The 23,945-nt window shown below is 43.8% G+C and overlaps 1 protein-coding gene across 3 annotated transcripts in view; it reads left to right on the top strand.

The window, feature by feature from the left end:
• Positions 1-23,945, top strand: part of USPL1 (ubiquitin specific peptidase like 1) — a 1,186,769-nt gene that overhangs the window by 305,575 nt on the left and 857,249 nt on the right. For all 3 annotated transcript variants that reach the window (XM_044073246.1, XM_044073247.1, XM_044073245.1), the window contains exons 2-3: positions 21,982-22,110; positions 22,288-22,336. The gene's annotated coding sequence lies outside the window, so the exon portion shown is untranslated. The remainder of the gene's footprint in view (positions 1-21,981; positions 22,111-22,287; positions 22,337-23,945) is intronic.

Raw genomic sequence — 23,945 nt, 5'->3', positions numbered from 1 at the left:
TGGAAAAACTGTGCCAGCTAACATTAGACCTCATTCCACGAGAGCCACAGCCACTCCACAGCCTTCTTAAGAGGGGTGGCTACCAAGGACATTTTAGAAGCTGCTACATGGAGCTCCGTGCATACATTTGCCAAGCATTACAATTTACCTTTATATTCCAGATCCAGAGCAGGCTTTGCTACGGCAGTCCTGCAGGGCATTTTAGCTACACCATTCTTTACATAGTTCCTCCACCCCCAGATTGGCTATGGTATTTTACCCATATGTGATGACTGCAGATGCATCCTTGAAGGACATAGTACAGTTTTGTACCTACCATAAATGTAGATGTCCGATAGGTATGCATCTGCAGTCAGGTTTACCCTCCCTCCTTCCCCTCTGTGGTATTTCTTGGGTACTTACCCCTCTTATAGCTAGCTGGGGGGATCTATTATGGTGTATTTGTTTTTATATTATTGTGCATGTTTGGATTTTTAAATGCATCTCTCCAAATTTAGCCTTCCTTAGAGGGCACCTGGCATCTAGGGCAAGAAAAACCGAGGAAGATGGCGTCGGCTGATGCTTTTATACCCCAGGCGCTCTGACGTCGGGGAAAGTGCGACATCAGCCGGACCCAGACTTTGGAATCCGGCCGACTGAAGGGCTGCCTGAGGCAGGACAACCCATATGTGATGACTGCAGATGCATACCTATCAGATATCTACAATTATGGTAGGTACACAACTGTACTTTTCTGGTGCTTCAAGTTCCCAAGGTAAAGCTATTTCAAAACAGACCATTTTTAAATGGATTGCTCATGGAATCAGATTTTGCTATTCACACCATGGAAAGCAAATCCCAGGGTCTATAAGGACTCACTCTACCAGAGCTGCTGCCACTTCAGCTGCCTTCCTCCGAGGAGTTCCTACCAAGGACATTTTGGAAGCTGCAACTTGGAGTTCAGTGCATACTTTTTCTAAGCACTACAATCTACCTCTTTACTCTGTCTAGGGCAGGCTTTGCTTCTGCAGTCTTGCAGGGCCTTTTAGCCGCCTCCTCTACTTTCTGACCACCTCCCTTATATTCTGCTTTGGGATTCAACCCTAGAGTCATGACTGCAACAGTGAAACACGATGAACATAGCACAGTTGTGTACCCTTACCATAAATGTAGATGTTCGAGTGTCTTCACTGTTGCAGTCTGGGTTTCCCTCCCTCCTGTCCCCTCTTATTTTTTCTTTTGTGTGGTTCCTTTTTTCACCCTTCTTCTGAGGTGTATTTGCAAAGGGTATGGGATCTTACTCATTTTGGAACACCTGACATCTGGGGCAAGAAAAACTGGAGAACATGGTGTCGGCTGTCAGCTTTGTACTTCTGGCGCTCTGACGTCAGGGAGCATGGCTGAACAGCCGATGCCGGACCCAGACTTTGGGATTCTGGCGGACCGAGGACTGGCTGCCGGCAGGGGAGAACCCTACAGTCATGACTGCAACAGTGAAGACACTCGAACATCTACATTTATGGTAAGTGTACACAACTGTACTTTCTTCATTTTAAGGAGTGCCTCAAGTGAGTGCATTTTGAGGTTTAGACTTCTAACATTGAGTTATAGTAGCATTACCCTCTGATTTTGCTTGCTTATTTATACCTGTTAGGGTGGTGAATTTGTAATTTGAACTTTGCCTAAAAAAGCACTATAAGGGTGGCTAGAGCCTTGACCCCTATCCAGAATCCCAAGGGTGACAGGTGCAGATCATCTGTGGCAAAGCATTGTGGTCTGTCGTGTCATCACAGGCAGACAGATACTGGATTCCCTTAGAATGACACCAGAAGCTTAGCCAATTGTTGAAGTCAATCAGTTTGTCCTTGTACTGTGGTATCATTCTAGGTGATGGCAGGATGCTACTCAGGGCTAGGGTCATACCTGCCTGGGCTACAAGATTGAAGAGCTCCTCCATGTCTCTCTTCCTGTAGTCCAGGGAGATACGTTTCAGGTCATTTACACCAACATGGACTAAGAGTCATATTTGTACTTGTGGAGTGACCTGAGTGCGTGCGTTATGTGGCAGATCCTGGCACCCGACAGGCAACTGACAATAACTTTATCCTTGTTTAGCCTGGTGAGTGGAACTTCAGTGTGTCTTGAGTATAGAGTCATCTATGACTAGAGTGTTGCTTATGTTGTTATGCCTTATGGGCTGTGGTTGAGTGGCACACTGAGTTTGTAGGCTACATGTCATTTGGAATGTTTTGGGGGGGGGGTGGAGATTGCCTCCGTTTCTGCTTTGTAGGTGTCTGTTGCTTAGGCATATTTTTATTGAGGGTCTCCTTGAATGTAGGTGTGTGTTTTGAGTTTCTATGTGTGGGTGTTGAGGGACTATGTGATGAGTGTGGTGTGGTGCAAGTGTTTACCCTCTCCTCTTGACTGTCTAGTCCAGTCTTGGGTGAAGAGAGCTTTGCTTTGTTTGGCTTTATAAGTGCATCTCTCACAGGTTGTAGTGTTGTGTGGTAGGAGGACAGGGTTGTCTGTATACATGAGGCAATATCTACATCGCCCCAAGATGCCCAGATTCATCAGGTAGACAGGCGAAAACACCGGGAGCTGACCCATAGACATTCCTGGATAGATGCTCATTTATTAAGTACTAAAAACTGTTTTTCTCTAGACAAGTGAGGAAAGCTGAGTGGTGTAGTAATTTGTAGCTTATTTAGTGCTTACACCGAGTTCTGAGTGTATGTGTAATATATATATATATATATATATATATATATATATATATATATATATATCAGTAGCAAATGAGCAAACTGATTTAAACAAATTAATAAAAGTTAAAAACTAAGCCCTGTTCCAGCAGTCTTCGATCAAACAAGTTCTAACTGCACACTCCTGCAGTGCAGGGGAACCTTCTCCAGAAAAAGATGGCCTGGGTTACTGCTCAAGTTATACAAACAAAGCTAGATTCAGCAGGCCTGAATCTAATCTTGTGCTACAGCAAACAAGGCGTGCCAGTTTCAGAAAGGAACAGTTCAAATAAGCAGCCACAATAAGCGTTTAACCAGAAACTCCCAGCTCAGAAGGGCAGAATCTACCCTCTCCTCCCACAAGAGTGCATACCACACCTTCTTACTGTAAAATAACTGGCCCTTATCCCAAGTGCTTAAACCAGAACTAATACACTTTTAGAAAAACCGACACTAAACCTTCAATCAGCAACTCCCAACTTAGAAGGATGTAAGCTACGTGTTCTGCCACAGCAGTGAAGACAACAAACCTTCCTAATGTAAAACAAGTGGTCTGAAGCCCAAGTGCTTAAACCAAAGGCTTAGAATAACAGTTGCAATTTAATCAGGCTACTACCAAGCAGTAATAAAATGCAGGAGAATAAGTACAATTGAGTACTTTTAAGAGGAGGCAAAACAAAATAATGTAATAAAGTAGGAAGAAACACAAATACAGTAAAGGCAGATGAATAAAGTGCAATTTTTTTTTTTTTTTTTAGTAAAGTGCAAGGAGAGGGTGGCCATGGTGGTGCAGCGGTTAGTGTTGCCACCTCACAGCAAGAGGTTCTCCGGTTCGATTCTCGGCTGCCTTCTGTGCGCAGTCTGCATGTCCTCCCTGTGGTCGCGTGGGTTTCCTCCGGGTGCTCTGGTTTCCTCCCACATCCCAAAGACATGCAGTAGGTGGATTGGACACTCTAAATTGGCACTAGGTGTGAGTGTGTGCATGTGTGTGCCTTCTGTGGAAGGTTGGGCGTCGGGCTGGCAACTCAACACCATAAAACTCCACTGCCAATCATGAGCGGACAGGTGATCCGCTGTGGCGACCCCTAACCGGGAAAAGCCGAAAGAAGAAGAAGAGTAAAGTCCAAGGAGAGAGGAAGTGGGTTGGCCTTCTCAAATGTTCTCTCTATTAAGTAGAGTGAACACTAGACTGGGAGAGGTGCACCAGATTAAATTTACAGTAGGTGTAGGCAACTGCAAACCAGTTTCTGGGATTTCTTTCTGTTCTCCTCTGTCCTGAAAGTATATAAAATAATTCAGTCAGGCAAAAATAAGTTAAACAATTAAATAGAAAAAACATATATATATATATATATATATATATCTATATATAGATTGTATATGTATATATATATATATATATATATATATATATATAGATTGTATGTGTGCGTTTTATTTATATATATATATATATATATATGTGTGTAGGGTGTGTGTATCTATAGAGATAGAAAGATATATGCGTGTGTATACATATATATATATATAGTGTGTGTGTGTGTATGTATATGTATATGTGTATATATATATATATATCTGTATATTCTATAGTATATAGAGGTATACTGTGTGTGTATATACATACATATATATATAATGTGTGTGTATATATATGTATACATATATATATATATATATGTGTGTATATATATATATATATATATATATATATATATATATATATATACACATATACATATATATATATATATACATATACATATATATATATATATATATATATATATATATATATATATATATATATATATATATATATATATATATACATATACATATATAATGTATATAATATATATATAGAGAGAGATTAGAATGTGTGCATATGCATAACATACACACACAGTTTGTTTTTCTTCCAGGCCTAATCCTGTTTTCTCTCTTGTTCTTTATATATTTGAAAATTTCTTAATAAGTTTGTGGGAATATCTTTGGTATCCTGTTTTGCTGCTGTATCTTTAGCTGAGTGTATTTTTTTTTTGTTCTTTTTTGGGATTGTAATAAGCCTGCAGGATGCCATACAAACCTAGAGGGTTCAAGTGTTGTTTAGGTGGCCGTAAATTTCCCAACTTGGATGTCTAGTCCTTGTCCGTCTATTGCCTTGAAGTTGCTCATCTTGAGGTTGAGTGAGACACTTTTCTGGTTTCAGTCATAGGGGCCTGGTTGAACGCCTGAACAAACATATTCTAAAAGGTTAACTGCCTTCTGCTTCTACCAGTATCTGGAACCCCCTCTTCCACTTCAAAACCTGCCAAAAGGGTGATTAAACTTTTGTTTTGCTTTGTCTTTGGTCTTTACAGTTCCAGAAATGCTCCCCCTGACAGCTGTCCCTGCTAGGTGCTGACTTCTGCTTTGCCTCTGATATCCAAGATGTCTACCTCTTCAAATCCAGTTCTGTCCCCACACAAGTTCCCTGCACATAAGCAATTCTTACCAGACCTGATTTCATCTAGACTTCACTCTCCTTTCTATATGAAACTCCTCAAAGAGTTTGTTTTTAGGCCTTCATCCTCCTCTGTCTTCAGGTTTACCAGGAGCCTGTCTGAACCTGATGTGGACAGGATAATAAGATTTTTTAGGAGCCAAATTCAGTTTGGAGTTCCTTCAGTCTGCTGTTGGACTCATGAGCTTCTGACCAGCCCAAGCAATTTGAGTGACTCCTACTTCAGTTTACCCCATGGCTTCAGAGGTTCAGGATCCGAGAATTCCAGGACTCTGCATCAGATATGAAGACCTTGCTTTCTTTGACTCATTGTCTGTGCCATCCATTGGCACCTTTGTCAGAGCTGAAGGGATTTTGGAGCCATCCCTTCACCTCGGGTCCTCAGCATCAGACAGCTCTGCTGTGACCTGTGCATCAAGGCAGAGGTGTGAGGAAGTCTTGGATTTCTCTAGGCAGGTGCCTTTGGCTCTTGTTGGGGTGGTCTTGGGCTTGCATTCTTTGTCTACATTTGAGATGGTGAAGAGAGCTTTCCACATTAATGGAGAAAGGACATCCTTACCTCCTTTGGGTTCTCCTCCTCCACAGTTGTCTGCCCTAGGGCCTGAGTCTGCTCATTCTTGGGACAGCTGGTCCATTCTAACCTTGACAATTCTTTTACAGAGCTAGCCATATGCTTCCAGGTTCCCTTCAGATCAGCCCCATGAGGAAGTCCTTGGGGAGCCTAAGTGCAAAAGGAGCAGATTTATTCCCTTCAGAAATCTTTGACAGAGGACACTGACTTCAATGAAGGAGTGGTTCCCCAGGTCACCCCTTGAGGATGTCTTATTTGGAGAAATTCAACTTCTGAGACAGAAAAATGTTTGCCTTCTGAAGCCCCGTCCCAGGGGGATTTGGTGTTTCTTGGGGCTTTTGCAACTAGCTCAATTACATCCTGTGAGGTTCCTCTGGCAGATGAAATGGTGCACCTAATTTTCTGTCTGCTTGGAATGATCCAGATATAACCGAGCCTATCCCTAAGAAACCGGCTAAGTTCTTAGTTGCACCTAGGGGCCATGCCCCATAGAAGCAGGGGTCCCACTCTCTTATGCCATGATGGTTGCTACAGCCACCAAAAAGGAACTTGCTCTGGAAACTCGTCCTGCCCATCCTGCTAACAGGGAGTCTGGGACAGTGGCCAGATTCAGGAAGCAAATTTTTGCTTCAGCAGCCTTTGCTGTGTGGACACTAAATTACTTGACATATTTCACAAAATTTCCGAGGGATTTGATGAATGAGCTTACCAAGTCCTTCTCTGGGTTCTTGTTGGCGGAAGATAAAAATACCATTTGTTTGCAACTGGCCACCGTTTAGTCCCTATCAAACACCTGTATGCAGTCTTATAACATGCTACAGAAAATGTTTCAAGAGTACTGGGTTCAGACATGCATTTAGGAGGCATGCCTGGCTGTTGGATCCAAAGTGGAGATGCTCTACAGGAGTGAACAGGACATGAAAACCCCATCTGCCATAGGGGTACAGTAAATTTCCCCCGTGGCAGAGAAGGGACCTCTTTAAACTTTGCCTACATAGCAAGGGAGGCCCATAAAACCAAGGCTTCAGAGGTCTCTTTTCAGAGAAAACATTTCATTGCCCCTGAAAAGTTGCCTAACTGCTGCAATCTGGAGGAAGTCTGGGGAGGGGTGGCTGCATCCAGAAGCCTGGACATCCATCACCAAAAGATGTCTGGGTCCAGAGAGTAATTACAGAGGCTAATGCATTCCCTTTTCACTTCCTCCACAACAAATGCTAGATGTACCATCCCATCAGAAGAAAGAAGTGGCTTCTGAGGTAGAAAAGCTGGAAGAGAGTCTCACCAGACAAACCTAGTATTTGGAACTTGCTCATGTTTTTTGGTGCCAAATTAGATGGGAGACCTCAGGCCAGTAAGAGCGTCTTCTGTGTGGCGACATGCGTGAATGGGCTTTCCTTCGTTGAAGGTTGTGCGTTAGGCCTGGCAAGCCAGCGCGTAAAAATCTACTGCCAATCATTAGCTGACCAGAGTTCCGCTGTGGCAACCCCTAACTGGGAAAAGCCAAAAGGCACTACAACAACCTTAGGCCAGTATTTGACATAAGCCACTTTGTCAAAACACCAAGTTCTAAATGGTAATGTTTCAGTCCATTCTCCCTCTTTTGAGGAAGAAAGATTGGATGTGCTTGATAGTGTGCATCCTGGAAATCCATCACTTAAAAGTAGGCATACGATCCAGGAGATTTTGGCTGGGGGCCAGCCACTTTCAGATGTTCATCGTGTTACACTGCTGCAGTCATTACACTTGGGGTTATCCTGCCGTCAGGCGGACCCACAGTCTGCCAGAATTCCAAAATCTTGGTCCGGCGTCTGTTGGTGTCGCTTCTTCCCTGATGTCAGTGTGCCAGGGGTATATAAGATGCATCCAACGCCATTTTCTTCAGTCTTTCTTGCCGCGCGGTGCCCGAAGCAGTAGCAATTCGCAAGTGCAGGTCGGCCGACTCCCGAGATTTTCGAAGTCGAATTTCAGATCCGAAGTCTTCAATAAAGCTAAGTACCCCATTGGGGAAACTTTTTTCTTGCCTCAGACCGATGTCATAAAAAGTTAGTTGTATTTCTTGTGGGAAGCAAATACCTCATAAGGACTTCCACTCTTACTGTATTCCATGCCTAGGCCCTGATCACAACGTCACTAGTTGTCTGTTTTGTGCTAGATTTAACAAATGCACTATAAAAAGATGTTTTGATTTTGCTTTTCACTACTTTGGCCCAAGGTTCATTTATACGATGCCGTCGGATCAGCCGACGACCTCAATACCGAAAAAACGCAAAGACAAGGATAAAGACAGGCATCCGAGGTCCAAAACCGACGAAACCTCTTCTAGGCCAGTCGCCGGTTCTCAGTGAGGCGCTTTCGCAGCCCCTGACACCCGCTACCTCAGAGCCACAGGCCGCTTCCGACTCCCACATGGAGACATCTAGGCCTCTGGAAACTCAAGGTATTGGGCCTACGGAAACTATTGGGCCTACGGAAACTAATCCCTCAGATGGGTCTGGAGCCGCTGAGCAGGCATTTGCTTCTGAGGGTGTTTTCACACCTTCACAACTTACCATTAAAACAGCCAAGAAAAAGGTACCATTAAAAACAAAGAAACAAGTACAGCATTCTCCTGGACAGTCCTCCATGCCTAAGAAACAGATGCTTAAAATGGCCGAATACCTCATTACTCTAATCAGGGGTTCCCATCCCCCTCCTGAGAAAAGGCCTAGGCATGATAGACTATGACCCCTCTGATCCGGTTTCCATTTCCTCTGATTCGTCTTCAGACCAGGGATACTCTCTACCCCCCTATGAGGACTCTGATACTGAAGAATCTATCCCTTCAGCCTCTCCTCGTGAGGATTATTCCTTTGGGAAAACTTTACATACCATGAGGGAGCATTTCCATTGGGAAAGCCAGGATTACTCAGAATCCAAGAAAAGGCTCAGGGATTTCCTCTTATTACCTCAACACAGGCCCCTGGCTATTCCGCCTGTGCTAGATATTGTGGATTGTGTTCTCTGAATCCAGTTTATCTCCTGACTCTTTGCCCCCTGCTCCAGCCAAGCCAGATAGGTATTATAGAGTCCCCGACTTTCACAAGTTTCTTTAAAAAAACCCTTCTGCTGATCCAGAAACTGCTTCCCAGGGTCCAAAAGGGGTTAAGGCTTCCATTGCAAAAAATCCAGTACCCTCTGACAGAGATTCCAGAGCTTTGGATAGATGGGGGAAGAAAGTATACACTTCTGCAACTTTAGCAGTACGAGCTTTAAATTGCCAGTTTCACAACCAACAATATTTAATGGCTCTGTTAAAACAGAAAATGCTTGCAAGCACAGAAGCTCCTGATTGTAAAGAAATGCAGGATTTATTGCATGCCGTTGAACAGTTGGGAAAACATACTCTGCAGTGTGGTTTTGATTCTTTAGAGGCCTCTTGTAGAGCCGCATTTACAGGATGTCCTTCAAGGATGCATCTGCAGTCCTAACGTATGAGTTGTCCTGCCTCAGGCAGCCCTTCGGTCGGCTGGATTCCAAAGTCTGGGTCTGGCCTCGGCTGATGTCGCACTTCACCCGACGTCATAGCTGCTGTTTATTGGGTATAAAGGCATCAGCCGACGCCATTTTCCTCAGTCTTTCTTGCCGCGTGGTGCCCGAAGCAGAAGCTGTTCGCAAGTGCTGGTCGGTCAGATCCAGAGATTTCTACTACCGAAGACTTCTAAAAAGCTAAGTACCCCGTTGGGGACTCTTTCTTGCCTCAGCCGATGTCAGAAAAAGTAAATAATTGTTTAACTTGTGGGAAACAAATACCTCATAAAGATTTCCACTCTTACTGCCTTCCTTGCTTAGGTCCAGACCACGATGTATCAGTTTGTCTAGCCTGTGCTTCCTTCAACCGACGGACACTTAGACGTCGGTCGGAGCTTGCAGAGGAGTTTTTTGGTCCCGCTTTTGCTTACAAAATGCCGTCGGAGACTCTGACTACACAAATAGCTAAGAAGCGCAAGGAAAAGGACCGACACTCGCGGTCCGCGGTTTCGGCTGAAACCGCGGTTAGGCCAACCGCGAGTGTCTCTGTTTCGGCTGAAACCGAGTCCTCGGTTCTTCCTTCGGCCGAAAGCATGCCTCCTATAGCCGAGGCCTCACAGAGTATGGTCGAATCTGCTACTGATATTACTGCTACAGAAGCAGGCACCCAGGATTTGTCGGATACTATTCCTTTAGACATATCTACCCTGCACGGGGCTGCTAGACCCCCTGCTTCTATGTCCATCAAGGCTTTTGCCAGGGCTAAAGCAGCTAAATCTTCTAAGGCCTTACCTGCTAAAACTCCCCCACATAGGCCTACCTCTAGTTCACAAATACTCAGCCTGGCTGAGGATCTCATTTCTTTGATCAGGGGATCACAACCTCACCCAGACAGGGCCTCTCAGCCCCCTTCAGATAAGAGGTCTAGGACTGAACCCCCAGAACCTGTTTCTACAGACTATTCCTAGGAGGACTCGGACATTACAGACCCTCAGGAAGGCCCATATTCTCCTTATGAGGATTCTGATGCAGAAGACTCCATTCCCTCTGCTTCTCCTCCTGAGGAATTTTCTTTTGGAGAAACCTTACATGCTATGAGGGAGCATTTTCAATGGCAGGGCCAGGATTTTTCAGATTCAAGGTAAAGGCTAAGGACTTTTTTACACTTGCCACAGCATAGGCCTTTAGCCATTCCTCCAGTACTAACAGTAGTTGATGCATTTAATGATGCCTGTACTGCTCCTGATTCTCTTCCTCCGGCCCCTGCCAAGCCTGACAGATATTACAGGGTCCCGGACACACACTACCATTTGTATAAGGCTCCTGTTGCAGACCCCGAAACCATTTCACAGGGCCCGAAAGGTGTGGCAGCTGCTTCTGCCAAAAACCCTCTTCCCTCTGATAGGGAATCTAGAGCATTAGAAAGATGGGGTAAAAAGGTTTATGCTTCTGCTGCTCTTTCGGCTAGGGCCTTAAACTGTCAATTTCACATGATTCAGTATCAGGAATTTTTGTTAGACCAGCTAAATAAAAAACTGTCCTCTCCTGAACCTTTAGACCGCAAGTCTCTTCAGGATTTGGTACATAACTCTCAACAGGTCAGTAACCATTTCTTAAAATGTGGCTGTGATGCACTGGAGGCTTTCTTTAGATCAGCTATGACTGGAACAGTGATTCGAAGACATGCATGGTTAAAAGAACAATCTTTACCAGACCATGTTAAATCAAAACTCCTAGATGCTCCCATGGAGAAACAAAGTTTGTTTGGCTCCCCTGCACAGGAGGTTCTAAAGAAGGTGGAAGAAAAAGCAAAATCTGTCCAAACAGTCAAGGATTTCTTACAGGTCCAACCTCCGAGGTTTAGCAGAAATTGGCCTTCGAAGAATTGGTCATTTCCAGACAGCTGCAGAGCACAGAGAGGCAGAAATAGACGCCCGAGAGGCAGAAATCAGTCTAGGGGTGCCTACAGAGAGGATGCCAGTGGCAACCTACCAATCAGAGAAGTACTGCCACCGATTCAACTACAACCACTTCCACTGGACAGACACAATGACTTGGCTCTGATACCGCCTACTAGGGAACAACTGGAAGCTCCCTTGGGCGGAAAGCTAGCCTTATTTTCAGACAACTGGCATTACATTACAGGAGACAAATGGACTTTACAAATAATAGACAAGGGCTACAGGTTTCACTTCCACACTCTACCAAAAAAGAGGGGAATGCCAAACCTACCACCAAGCCAAAAAACAGATGCTCTAAGACAAATCAACAACTTACTAAGGATGAGAGCTATAGAAAAGGTGCCACCTATGGAACAAGGCCAAGGTTTTTACTCCAGGCTTTTCCTGGTACCAAGAAAAGAAAATCAATGGAGACCTATTTTCGACTTGTCCGCACTGAACACATACCTCATTGTTCCAAAATTCAAAATGCTGACCCTCCAGCAGCTTCTTCCCATGCTGGGCAAGGAGTCTTGGCTGGTGACTCTAGATCTCAAGGAGGCATACCTGCACGTCCCTATTCGACCAGATTGCAGAAGATACCTCAGATTTCTTGCAGAATCAGAGCATTATCAATTCTCAGCATTGCCCTTAGGCTTATCTACTGCGCCCAGAGTATTCACGAAATGCCTGGCATCAGTAATTGCTCATTGCAGGCTTCAGGGAATTCAAATTTACCCATACCTGGACGACTGCCTAATGCAAGCGGACAACAAGGCAAAATTAACAAAAAATTTGGAAAATGTCATACAACTGTTGCAAGCCTTGGGATACACAGTCAACATACAGAAGTCAAGACTAGTACCATCCCAAAGGATAACATTCTTGGGGGCAGAACTGGACACATCAACTCAGATGGCCTTTCTCACAGAAGAAAAACAAAAGCAACTACCAGGCTATTTCATGTCATTAACAAAACAATCTCAGCTTACTGCAAGGAAAGTCCTGCAAGCCCTGGGTTACATGGCATCCTGCATAATATCGATTCCGCATGCCAGGCTACATATGAGAAAGTTGCAATGGTACCTAAGGAATGTATGGTCTCAACACCAGCACAGTCTAGAAGACCAGATTCCAATAATTCCATGCCTGAAGCAAGAATTCCTGTGGTGGGCTCAGGCCTGTCAGTTGAACAGAGGCTTGCCTTTCCACAAACCACAGCCAAGCCAGACCATCACCACGGACGCCTCAGACCTAGGATGGGGGCATGGTGGACAAGTGTATACAAGGCCTATGGACCCAAGACCAGCTGAATCTACACATAAATCTAAAGGAGATGCTGGCAGTGAAATATGCGATCCAGGCATTCAGACCACTCCAACAGGATCATCTGCTAATAAGGACGGACAACTGCTAATAAGGACGGACAACACCACAGTCATGTGGTACATCAACAAACAGGGAGGTACGCATTCATATCCTCTATGCCGGATGGCAATGGACCTGTGGAATGTGGCCCTGAATTTCAACATTCAACTTCAGTCCAGATTTGTACCAGGAAAAGAAAACTCTCTAGCAGACACCTTAAGCAGAACTACCACAAATGCTCACGAATGGATGCTACATCCAGATATTTTCAAAGCCATAACAAAGAAATGGGGACTACCACAGATAGACCTATTTGCCTCCCCACACAATCACCAATTGAAGAAATTCTGCACAAGAACATACCACCCACTTGCTTGGAGGGTGGACTCACTTTCCTTCAGCTGGAAAAACCTGACAGCATATGCATTTCCACCTCTTCCCTTGATGTACAAAGTTCTACTGAAGATCAAAGAGGAGCAACCAAGGGTAATTCTGATAGCTCCAGACTGGCCGAGGCAACATTGGTACCCGCTACTGAGAAGCATGTCTCGGACACGCATGGCATCTACCTCTATGTCCCTTACTACTAACACAGGACAACTACAAGATCCTACATCCAAACTTGAAAACACTGCAGCTAGCTGCTTGGAATATTGCATAAAACAGAATACCCCAGATTTATCTCAGAGGGTTAAGGACATTATCCTGGAGGCACGCAGACCCTCCACAAGGAAGACTTATTCAGCCAAGTGGAAAAGATACCTCATTTGGAGTGCAGCAAAGGGAGAAAATGTCTCCTCGGCAAACATAGCACACATCCTGGAATATTTATCAGAGCTGTTCCATAATGGCCTGTCTTACACTTCCATTAAGATTCATGCATCAGCAATTTCAGCAGAATACAACTTGGATCCTCCTGTCTTCTCTCATCCTCTACTCAGGCAGTTCTTGAGAGGAATCAAAAATGTAAAGCCTCCAAGGAAACCACCTTTAATTACATGGGACCTCAACTTTGTGCTGGAAAAGTTAACTCTCCCCCCTTTTGAACCAGCAGCAACAGCAGAATTACAATTCCTGTCTTGGAAAACTGCTTTCCTACTAGCAATCACTTCAGCAAGAAGGGTATCTGAGTTACAGGCATTAATGGCAGTACAACCCTTCCTTATCTTCCATCAGGACAGAGTCTCTCTGAGAACCAACCCTACCTTTATGCCAAAAGTGGTCTCCAGAGTATCATTGAACCAAGCGATTCATTTACCTACATTCTTCCCCAACCCACAGAACAGGGGAAAGACTGCTACATACCTTGGATGTGCACAGACAATTACGCTACTATCTGGACAGAACTAAGACCAGCAGAAAAACTGACCAGCTTTTGGTAGCATATGCAACAGGAATGCAAGGAAAAGCAATTTCAAAACAGACAATCTCAAAATGGATAGGAAATTGCATTCGTTTTTGTTACTCTTTTCATGGAAAGACAACTCCTGATAATATCAGACCTCACTCCACAAGAGCTACAGCCACCACTACAGCTTTCCTACGAGGAGTGGCTACCAAAGACATTTTAGAAGCTGCCACCTGGAGCTCCGTGCATACATTTGCCAAGCATTACAGTCTTCCTTTATACTCTAGATCCCGAGCAGGTTTTGCAACTGCTGTTTTGCAAGGGATCTTAACTACACCATCTTTATCTTAGTGCCTCCTCCCCCAGTTTGGCTATGGTATTCTACCCATATGTTAGGACTGCAGATGCATCCTTGAAGGACATAGTACAGTTTTATACCTACCGTAAATGTAGATGTCCGATAGGTATGCATCTGCAGTCAGGATTACCCACCCTCCTTCCCCTCTGTGGTACTCCTAGGGTATTTACCCATCTTTTAGCTAGCTGGGGGAATCTGTTATGGTGTATTTGTTTGTATATATGTATATGTATATGTATATATATATATATATATATATATTCTTTTATATGGTTTGCTCTCTACTGTTTGGAATTATTTGCATTTATCCAAATTTAGCCTTACTAGAGGGCACCTGGCATCTGGGGCAAGAAACACTGAGGAAAATGGCGTCGGCTGATGCCTTTATGCCCAATAAACAGCAGCTATGACGTCGGGTGAAGTGCGACATCAGCCGAGGCCAGACCCAGACTTTGGAATCCGGCCGACCGAAGGGCTGCCTGAGGCAGGACAACCCATATGTTAGGACTGCAGATGCATACCTATCGGACATCTACATTTATGGTAGGTACAAAACTGTACTTTCTGTGATTCGAAGGCATGCTTGGTTAAAAGAACAAAGTTTACCTGATTATGTTAAGGCAAAATTATTGGATGCTCCTTTACAGCATGATACTTTGTTTGGTGTTAAGGCAGAAGAGGTGTTAAAGAAAATGGAGGATAAAGCTAAATCTATGCAAACAGTCAAGGATTTCTTACAGGTACAGCCACCTCGGTTTAGCAGAAATTGGCCAACAAAGAATTTGTCCTTTCCAGTGTCAAACAGGCCACAGAGAGGCAGATACAGACGCCCAAGAGGCAGATCTCAACCCCAAGGCTCAAACAGACCATGACAGTGGGGCACCTCAACCCCAAAAGGTGGTGAGGACAAGTCTCAGCCTTACAGGAAACAGTCACAATGACTTTCCCCTTTGTATGCCAAGCACGTCCCTTTTGGAAGCCCCCTTAGGGGGAAAACTAGCACTTTTTTTCTCAAAACTGGCAAACAATCACCCAAGACAAATGGGTCCTGAATATTGTGTCAAGGTTACATATTCCACTTTCATAATTTACCAAGACTAAAAGGAATGCCAGACCTGCCACAAAATCAATGGGCAGAGGCACAGAAACAAATTACAGCCCTCATAGACATGAGAGCTATTCAAAAAGTACCACAACAGGAACAAGGACAAGGATTTTACTCAAGACTCTTCCTGGTCCCCAGAAAGGACAAGGCCTGGAGGCCCATACTAGACCTTTCAATTCTGAATACTTACCTGGATATTCCGAAATTCAAAATGTTGACATTACAGCAGCTTCTACCCATGCTGGGCAAGAAGGCTTGGCTTGTTACTCTGGACCTCAAAGAGGCGTACCTGCATGTCCCTATCGGACAAAATTGCAGAAGAGACTTCAGATTCAAAGCTGGTACAATGCACTACCAATTCTCTGCACTGCCCTTTGGCTTATCTACAGCGCCCAGGGTCTTCACAAAGTGCCTGGCACCAGTCATTGCATTTTGCAGACAAAAAGGAATTCAAATACATCCATATCTGGACAACTGCCTCATTCCAGCAGAGACAAAGGACATTCTTCTACAGCATCTGGCGTTTGTAAAAAGGTTGCTAATTTCTCTAGGGTACACAGTAAACGAAAATAAGTCAAAACTAGTGCCCTCGCAACAGATTATATTCCTGGGTGCTAGCTTAAATACAACGGCCCAGGTGGCTTACCTCACGCCAGACACACAAGTTCAGCTAACTCAATATTTTCAAATGCTGGCAAGAAAGTCCCATATCCCTGCAAGAAAAATTCTGCAGGCCCTGGGATTCATGGCATCCTGCATACTACTAATACCATATGCCAGACTGCATATGAGGAAATTACAATGGTACCTGAAAAGTGTTTGGACTCAACACTCTCCCAGTTTAGAAGCAGTAATACCAGTGATTCCCTGCCAAGAACAGGAGTTTCGATGGTGGGCACAGGCATGTCAGCTAAAGAAGGGTCAGCCTTTCACCCAACCCACAGCCAGGCAAACTCTAACAACAGATGCTTCGGATTATGCCTGGGGGAGCACACATGGCAGGAAAATGCATTCAGTGCAAGTGGACCACAGACCAGATGCATCTTCACAGCAATCAAAAAGAGATGTTGGCTGTTCAAAATGCCCTAACAGCTTTCAAGGACCTTCTACATCCAGGACAATTACTACTAAAGACAGACAACACCACAGTAATGTGGTACATAAACAAGCAAGGGGGCACTCATTCTTATCCCCTATGCAGGCAAGCCATGACCTTGTGGAACACTGCTCTAACGTATCAAGTTCACCTACAAGCACAATTCCTGCCAGGAAAGAAAAATACTCTGGCACACGATCTAAGCAGAAATATCATGGACCCTCACGAATGGAAATTGAATCCACAAATCTTCAGCATGGTAACGCAGAAGTGGAGATGCCCAGACATAGATCTTTTTGCCTCCCCACTGAATTGCCAACTACAAAAATTCTGCACAAGGACTTATCACAAACACGCATTTAAAGTGGATGCTCTTCTGTTCAGCTGGAAAAACCTAAAGTTTATGCCTTCCCACCACTGCCTCTCCTTTCAAAGGTACTCCTAAAAGCCAGACAAGAAAAAAACATTGCTCCAGACTGGCCACGCAGCACTGGTACCCTATCTTAAGGAACTTGGCTCAAGCCCCACAATGGATTTTGCCTCAAATTCCACATCTTCTGACTCAACAAAACAATCCGATCCTGCATGGTCATCTCAAAACTCTAAACCTGGCTGCATGGCAGATACATTAGTCAAACGGGCAACATCTCTCTCTAAAGCTGTTATGGATGTCATTTTGGAGGTCAGGAGGCCTAGCACCAGGAAAGCTTACTCAGAAAAATGGAAGAGATTCTGCGCCTGGAACCAGGCTCAAAGCCTTGATCCTCTTGTTCCAAACATTCCTCAGATTTTACAATACTTAACTGAGATGCTGGACAGAGGCCTATCCTTCTCATCAATTAAGATCCACGCCTCTGCCATTTCAGCACTTTACAATGTGGATCCTCCTTTATCTTCTCATCCCTTGCTAAAGCAGTACCTCAGAGGGGCTAAAAACATAAGACCGCCCCGGAGAGCACCAACACCAACTTGGGACCTCAATTTCGTTTTGGAAAAACTGACCCTACCACCTTTTGAACCAGCCAATACAGCCGATCTAAATTTTTTATCGTGTGAAACCGCTCTGCTGCTGGCAGTAACTTCAGCACGAAGAGTCTCAGAGCTACAGGCATTAATGGCAGTGGAACCTTTTATAATTTTTCATCAGGACAGGGTATCTTTAAGAACAAACCCTACCTTTATGCCAAAGGTGGTATCTAGTGTGGCTCTTAAACAAACCATCCATTTGCCAACTGTTTATCCAAACCCTCACAATAAAGGGGAGAAACTTCTGCATTCTTTGGACATACACAGGCAGGTACGCTTCTACTTGGACAAAACAAAGGCTTTCAGGAAAACTGAGCAACTGTTTGTAGCATATGCTGCAGGATCGCAGGGCAAGGCCATCTCAAAGCAGACTATATCCAAATGGATAGGACACTGTATTTGGTACTGCTACACACAGCATGGAAAATCAGTCCCAAATAACATTAGCCCTCATTCCACCAGGGCAACAGCCACTTCAACAGCCTTTCTCAGAGGAGTACCTACCAAGGAAATTTTGGAGACTGCAACTTGGAGTTCAGTGCACACCTTTACCAAGCATTACCACCTGCCTCTTTACTCTAAATCCAGAGCAGGATTTGCCACTGCAGTTCTGCAGGGCCTCATAGCCAATCCTAACTCTTTATAGACCAGCCACCCAACCTCAACTTTGGGATTCTACCCAAGTGTAATGACTGCAGCAGTGTAACACGATGAACATAAGTACAGTTTTATACCTACCATAAATGTAGATGTTCAAGTGTTCACACTGCTGCAGTCTAGGTTACCCTCCCTCCAACCCCTCTGAACTAGCTGGGCCTATCTATACCTTTCTATCCTATACAACCTTTGGGGTGTATTTGCTGGTAACTGAAGGTATTGTTTTTATTGTGTATTTTTGATTAGCAATATGTATTGCCTACCTGCTTGGGGGCACCTGACATCTGGGGCAAGAAAAACTGAAGAAAATGGCGTCTGATGCATCTTGTATACCCCTGGCGCACTGACGTCAGGGAAGAAGCGACAGCAACTGATGCCGGACCAAGACTTTGGAATTCGGGCCAACTGCGGGGCCGCCTGACGGCAGGATAACCCCAAGTGTAATGACTGCAGAAGTGTGAACACTCGAACATCTACATTTATAGTAGGTACAAAACTGTACTTTCAGAGCCATGTCGTTCGGTCTCACCACAGCCCCCCGGTGGTAGTCACATGCAAGGCAGCGGTTGCAGCTTACTTGAGATTGCTGGGATACCAGATGTTTCCATATCTCAACACTGGCTCCTCACGTCTTCCCCCAAGCATCTACAGACACTTGCAGAGACTACCTACTCCATGTATGTTTTCAACTGATCATCGCGGTCAGCTACAAGTCTCCCCTTCTTCCCACCCAAACAGAGTTCACAGGACTCATCTGGATACAGTTTCTCAAGTTGCACAATTTCGTCAGTCCAGATTGTCCAAATTACAGCTTCAAGTGAAAAGGTCTGCTATCTCTTCAGTCATCACCAGCCACGCTGGTCCTTCAGCTTCTAGGGTCATTGGTGGCCTCCATAACCTTTCTACCTTTAACAAGAGACTGTGAGAGTACTGCAGTGGACTGTAGCAGTCCAGTAGTCTATGGATTGACATCCCATGACATCTCCAATTTGAATCACAAAGATTTGTTGTCAACATGTATCCTGGTGGATGCACATACCAGATGTTTCGCAAGGCCGCCTTTTTGTTCTACCATTGCCCAAGGCCACAGTGACCACTGAAGCTTCCCAGTTGGGGGTAGGGGTTGCTTTTATCTGGGACACGGTTCAAGACGTGGTCCACCTTGTAGGCTAACCTTCATGTCAGCATCCTAGAAATGAGGCTTGTGTTGCTAGTATTTCAAAACATCCTGCCTCGGGAGACGATAGCTATACAGACTGACAGCACGTCAGTGGTCTGGTACATAAGCAAAAAGGGGGAACCCACTCTTAGCCTGGAAGGGTGTGTGTGTGTGTGTGTGTGTGTGTGTGTGTGTGTGTGTGTGTGTGTGTGTGTGTGTGTGTGTGTGTGTGTGTGTGTGTGTGTGTGTGTGTGTGTGTGTGTGTGTGTGTGTGTGTGTGTGTGTGTGTGTGTGTGTGTGTGTGTGTGTGGCAGTGGGTGATGACTTAACCTTTTTTTTTTTTCTTCTTTTTAAGCAATGCACATTCCTGGGAAGACTGAGCAGATCAATTTTTATGTTTTGTGAGTAGTCTCCATCCTTCAGTGAAGGAGCAGATTTTTCATCAGTGGGTCCAGCCATGCTGAAACCTGTTCGCCACCTCTGTCCACAATTACAAATGCAGCAGATTATCTGCAGTAATCCATCCAGAGAGGGAATCGCCAAGGTGATCCATGATTTGCCGCCCCCCGACTCATTATACTTACCCTCCCACACACTTCTTATTTGTTTTTACAGAAAGCTTGTCAGTGGAAGAGCAAGGTGATCCTCATTTCCCTGTTCTGACCTTCACAAGTGTGGTTTCCATTCCTTTGGTCTCATCTAATATACTCCCTCGGGTTCTGGCTCCCCTTCTGGATCTTTTATCTATCTGTCTGTCTGTCACAGATGCACACAGACACAGCGACGCACACAGACACTTTCCCTACTTCCAGTGATGGCTATACAGTCCATGCTTTCTTCCCAGGTGTTATACATCCTTAAACAAGATTGAAGGCTTTAAGGAACTGGGCATTACACATCCTTAATCTTTTGTTCATCTCCAACCAAGTTAGTCCACCAGCTATTAAGCTCAATGGCAGCCTCTATAGTTCTAGTCCCTTTGGTGCATTTCCACATGAGAATACTACAGTGGACACTAGCTGTGCAGTGATCAGTCAGTAAGAAATCAGCCACTGGCGACGCCCATTGACTTCACAAGTGTTTGCAAACGAAGCATAGCATGGTGGATTCATGCAGAGGAAGTTTCCCAGAGCCACCCTTTCATTTCTCTCCCAAGGCCACAGGGACTACAGATATCTCCCAACTGGAGTGAGGCAGCATTACTTAGGAAGGGACAATCCAAGGCATGTGGTCCTAGACAGAAGCCAGTCTTCACTTCAATGACATAGAAATGAAGCAGCCCTATATGCATTGCAGGCGTTGTAGGATTTTCTCCCAATAGGGATGATTACAATTTAGTCTGACATGTCAGTAGTCTGCTACATCGACAGACAAGGGGACACTATCTTTATACCCAATGTCAAGAGAGTTTGGCAGTGGGCGATCTCTTCTGACCAGTTTCTCTTGGCAGCACACATTCCAGGGAAAACCAACATGCTAGCAGACAAAATGAGCAGGTAAATTTTACTGTCATGAGTGGTGTCTCAGCCAGTCAGTGGTAGACATGATTTTTCGCCATTCAACCATAATGTGACCTCATTGACTCTCTCCTCAATAAAAGTGCATCAGGTACTTTGCCATTATCCCCCTGGAAAGGGAACCCTGAGAGATGCTGTAGTTCACGTTTGTCCCTCCTGGCTATTATACGCCTCTCCTCCCACTCTACTTATCCCTAACTTTATTCAGAAAGATTTCTAATGGAAGAGCAAGGTGATCTTTATTGCCCCCTCCTGGCTTGGCCAGGTATGGTTCCCCTTCCTTTGGCCTCTTCACCCTCCCTGGGTGTTGGATCCTGTTCAAGACTTTGACTTGTCCGTCTAGGCTCTTACCTGGACATGCTATCCCTCAAACTGACTGCATGATTTCTCCACTTAATTGATGGCTAGAAGTTCCAGGCTTTTCTCCTGTTTGCCACATTCTTATGTCAGCCAAAAAACCTCCATCAGGAAACTTTGTAGAAGTAAACTGAAAGATTCTCTGTTTGGGCCTTTCAGAGACACTTGGACCCTTTTTCCACACCAGTTTCAGCTATTCTTGATTTTTAGCCTATATTTTCAGCAAGGGAGCTATTTCTTCAGCTGTAAAGATGCAATATGCTGCAATCTCAATTTTTCTTCTGGGTGTAGATTGTTCATCAGCCTGCTGTATTGGAAGTATGTTGAGGTTATGGAGGCAAAGCAAATTAAGTTGCAATGTCATTTGATGCATTATATGTGAGAGAATTGCCCTACTGTTTAATATCACACTTAATTATAGTGATGTACTTGTTCTGAAGTGTCTATGCAATTTTAATGATTGTGTACTTGTGTTGACTAATTTCAGGTAATTATGTAACTTGAATAGTTAACATGATCTTTGATAAGAGTGTGCTGAATGTCATTTGGAAGCAACACTTTTTATAATTGGAGCTTTTCTCCTCAGTTCTGTATTAAAAATGAGCAATCAGCAAATTGGGCATGTTCAGTCAAACTATAATACATGAGCTGCAGTGTCTGAAAACATTGCAGGAAAAATGCTGACTAGAAGTACAAACCTGTTTCCTAGCATATGTTTATCCTTTTTTTTTTTTTTTTTTAAGGTTTTGCTGAGGCATATCCGTTTCTCTGGTGTGTTTGAGAGTCTTGTTATAAATGAAACTGGCGGATCTCGGGAGTGGCAGCGGTATCAAATGCATCACCTTAGTGCCTTAGGAATTTCTACCTTCATGGTATAGTATCTGGGAGATGTCATTGAAGTGTGTGTTTGTATACATCTGGGCAGTTAAGTGTATGTTACCTTAAAAGATTCTCAGTTAAGCAGGATTTTGTTAGACATTTTACTGATAACTAAACTGTGAATATTCTTTTCTCTGTAAGTTTACTAATCCTCTGAAATTCATTTCCAGACCCAAGAAAAACAGTCACTAAAAGACTTATTTACTCTGTTTTCCCCAGGTGAGAAATTTAATGCATGTGTATCAGATGTATTGTAGAGCTGTGTAAACTGGTCATTTATTTTACTTTGTTTTTTTTTCTAGTAAATGCAAACCTGTACATGTGTGACGTATGTAAACTTTTATCTGTTATACAGTCCTGAATGCTAAAAAGTAGTGGATTTCATTAAGTTTTTAAAAGATTTTGATACACTTTTTAGTAAAAGATGGAGTGTGAGTAGTTCATAGCATTCACATCAAATGACCATAGCCATCAAGTGAGTGTGTTTGTGTGCACGCGTGTTGTGTGTGAGAGGCACACAGTTTAGTGTAGCCACTCAACAACTTTGTTAAAGACCTGAGAAGAAACAGCAGTATTTTGAGAGAACCCATGGAGGGAACATGCAAACTCCATATAGACTGTGTTTGGGAGTCAGAAGTGAGCCCTACTAATAACCTTTGGAGCTCTGAGGCAGAGATATTGCCACTGAGTTTACTGCCCTGTTCATTCATTGGTATGACCAAGTATTGTGTGGTAGGAAGTCTGCTGTAGGGCCAAGGAGCCACAAGGGTAAAAACTAGCTGGAAAACTAAAAGACAAACTAGGAAGAGCTTGGATGCAAAAAAAAAAAAAAAAAAAAAAAAAGCTTTTCACGACAGTCATTTCTAATCTATACTCCTAAATACTTCATTTCACATTCATTTTCATCATGTCCCCATAAATATGGATATTGCTGGACCAATTTGTGTGTGGATATACATAATTTACTGCTATTGCCTTTGTTTTAGATTCATTAATTTTGTATCCCGAGAAGATTTGAAATGGTCTTAAAATGTTCCACAGCACTGTAATGACCCTTTCACCTTTTGTCCTGTATAAATTATCATCCGTGAAGAGAGCCAGCTTTTCCTGACTACCACACCAGTTATATCCTTGAATTTCTGAGTCCCTTATTCTATTTGCTAGTGATTCTAAATGTAATGCAAACAGTGCAGGTGAAGCTGACAACCCTGCCTGTTTCCTCTGCTCAAGCAGAAGAATTGTATTGGGGAAAGGAAATGCTTCCATTGCTCTGTTCATGAAGTCCCGGTTTATTCTGTCAAATGCTTTTTCTACATCAGTATACACCAATAAGTGGTTTAGTTTTGAAATGTGCCTGTATGAAGCTGGATCCAATGAATCTTTACCCTTTTTTAGGTATTACTGTTACTACCTCCTTTTTCCAGGAGGCTGGTGGTACTTAAAATCCTGTTAAGCAAAATCTTCCAGATCTTTATCAAATTTTTTCCTCCTAACTTCCACAGGAATGCCATGTATTCCTGGGGACTTCCCTGTAGATTGGTTATACATAGCCATTTTTATCTCATCCCATCCTATCCTGTTAGTAATTGAGCCTCATCAGCCTTGTTCTCAAATTCCCCCTGCCAGGTTTTTGAAGTTCTGTAATGTTTACCATATGCTAGGTAATTTGGATTCACATAACTGATACCTTACAGGTAATAACTGTTTATTCTCAAAGTTTGACTGGTTGGGAACCCATTGGAAGTAGAGCAGGAAAGTGATAATTTGCCTTAGGATTTCGTACAGTTGTAACAAAAACACAGAGAGAGAGAAAATGTACGAGTGTTGT

The sequence above is a fragment of the Protopterus annectens genome, chromosome 5.part1, assembly GCF_019279795.1.
Source record: "Protopterus annectens isolate FY-2018-M chromosome 5.part1, PAN1.0, whole genome shotgun sequence".
In the NCBI taxonomy this organism is placed as follows: Eukaryota; Metazoa; Chordata; order Ceratodontiformes; family Protopteridae; genus Protopterus; species Protopterus annectens.
This window is presented reverse-complemented; position numbering and strand designations above follow the sequence as displayed.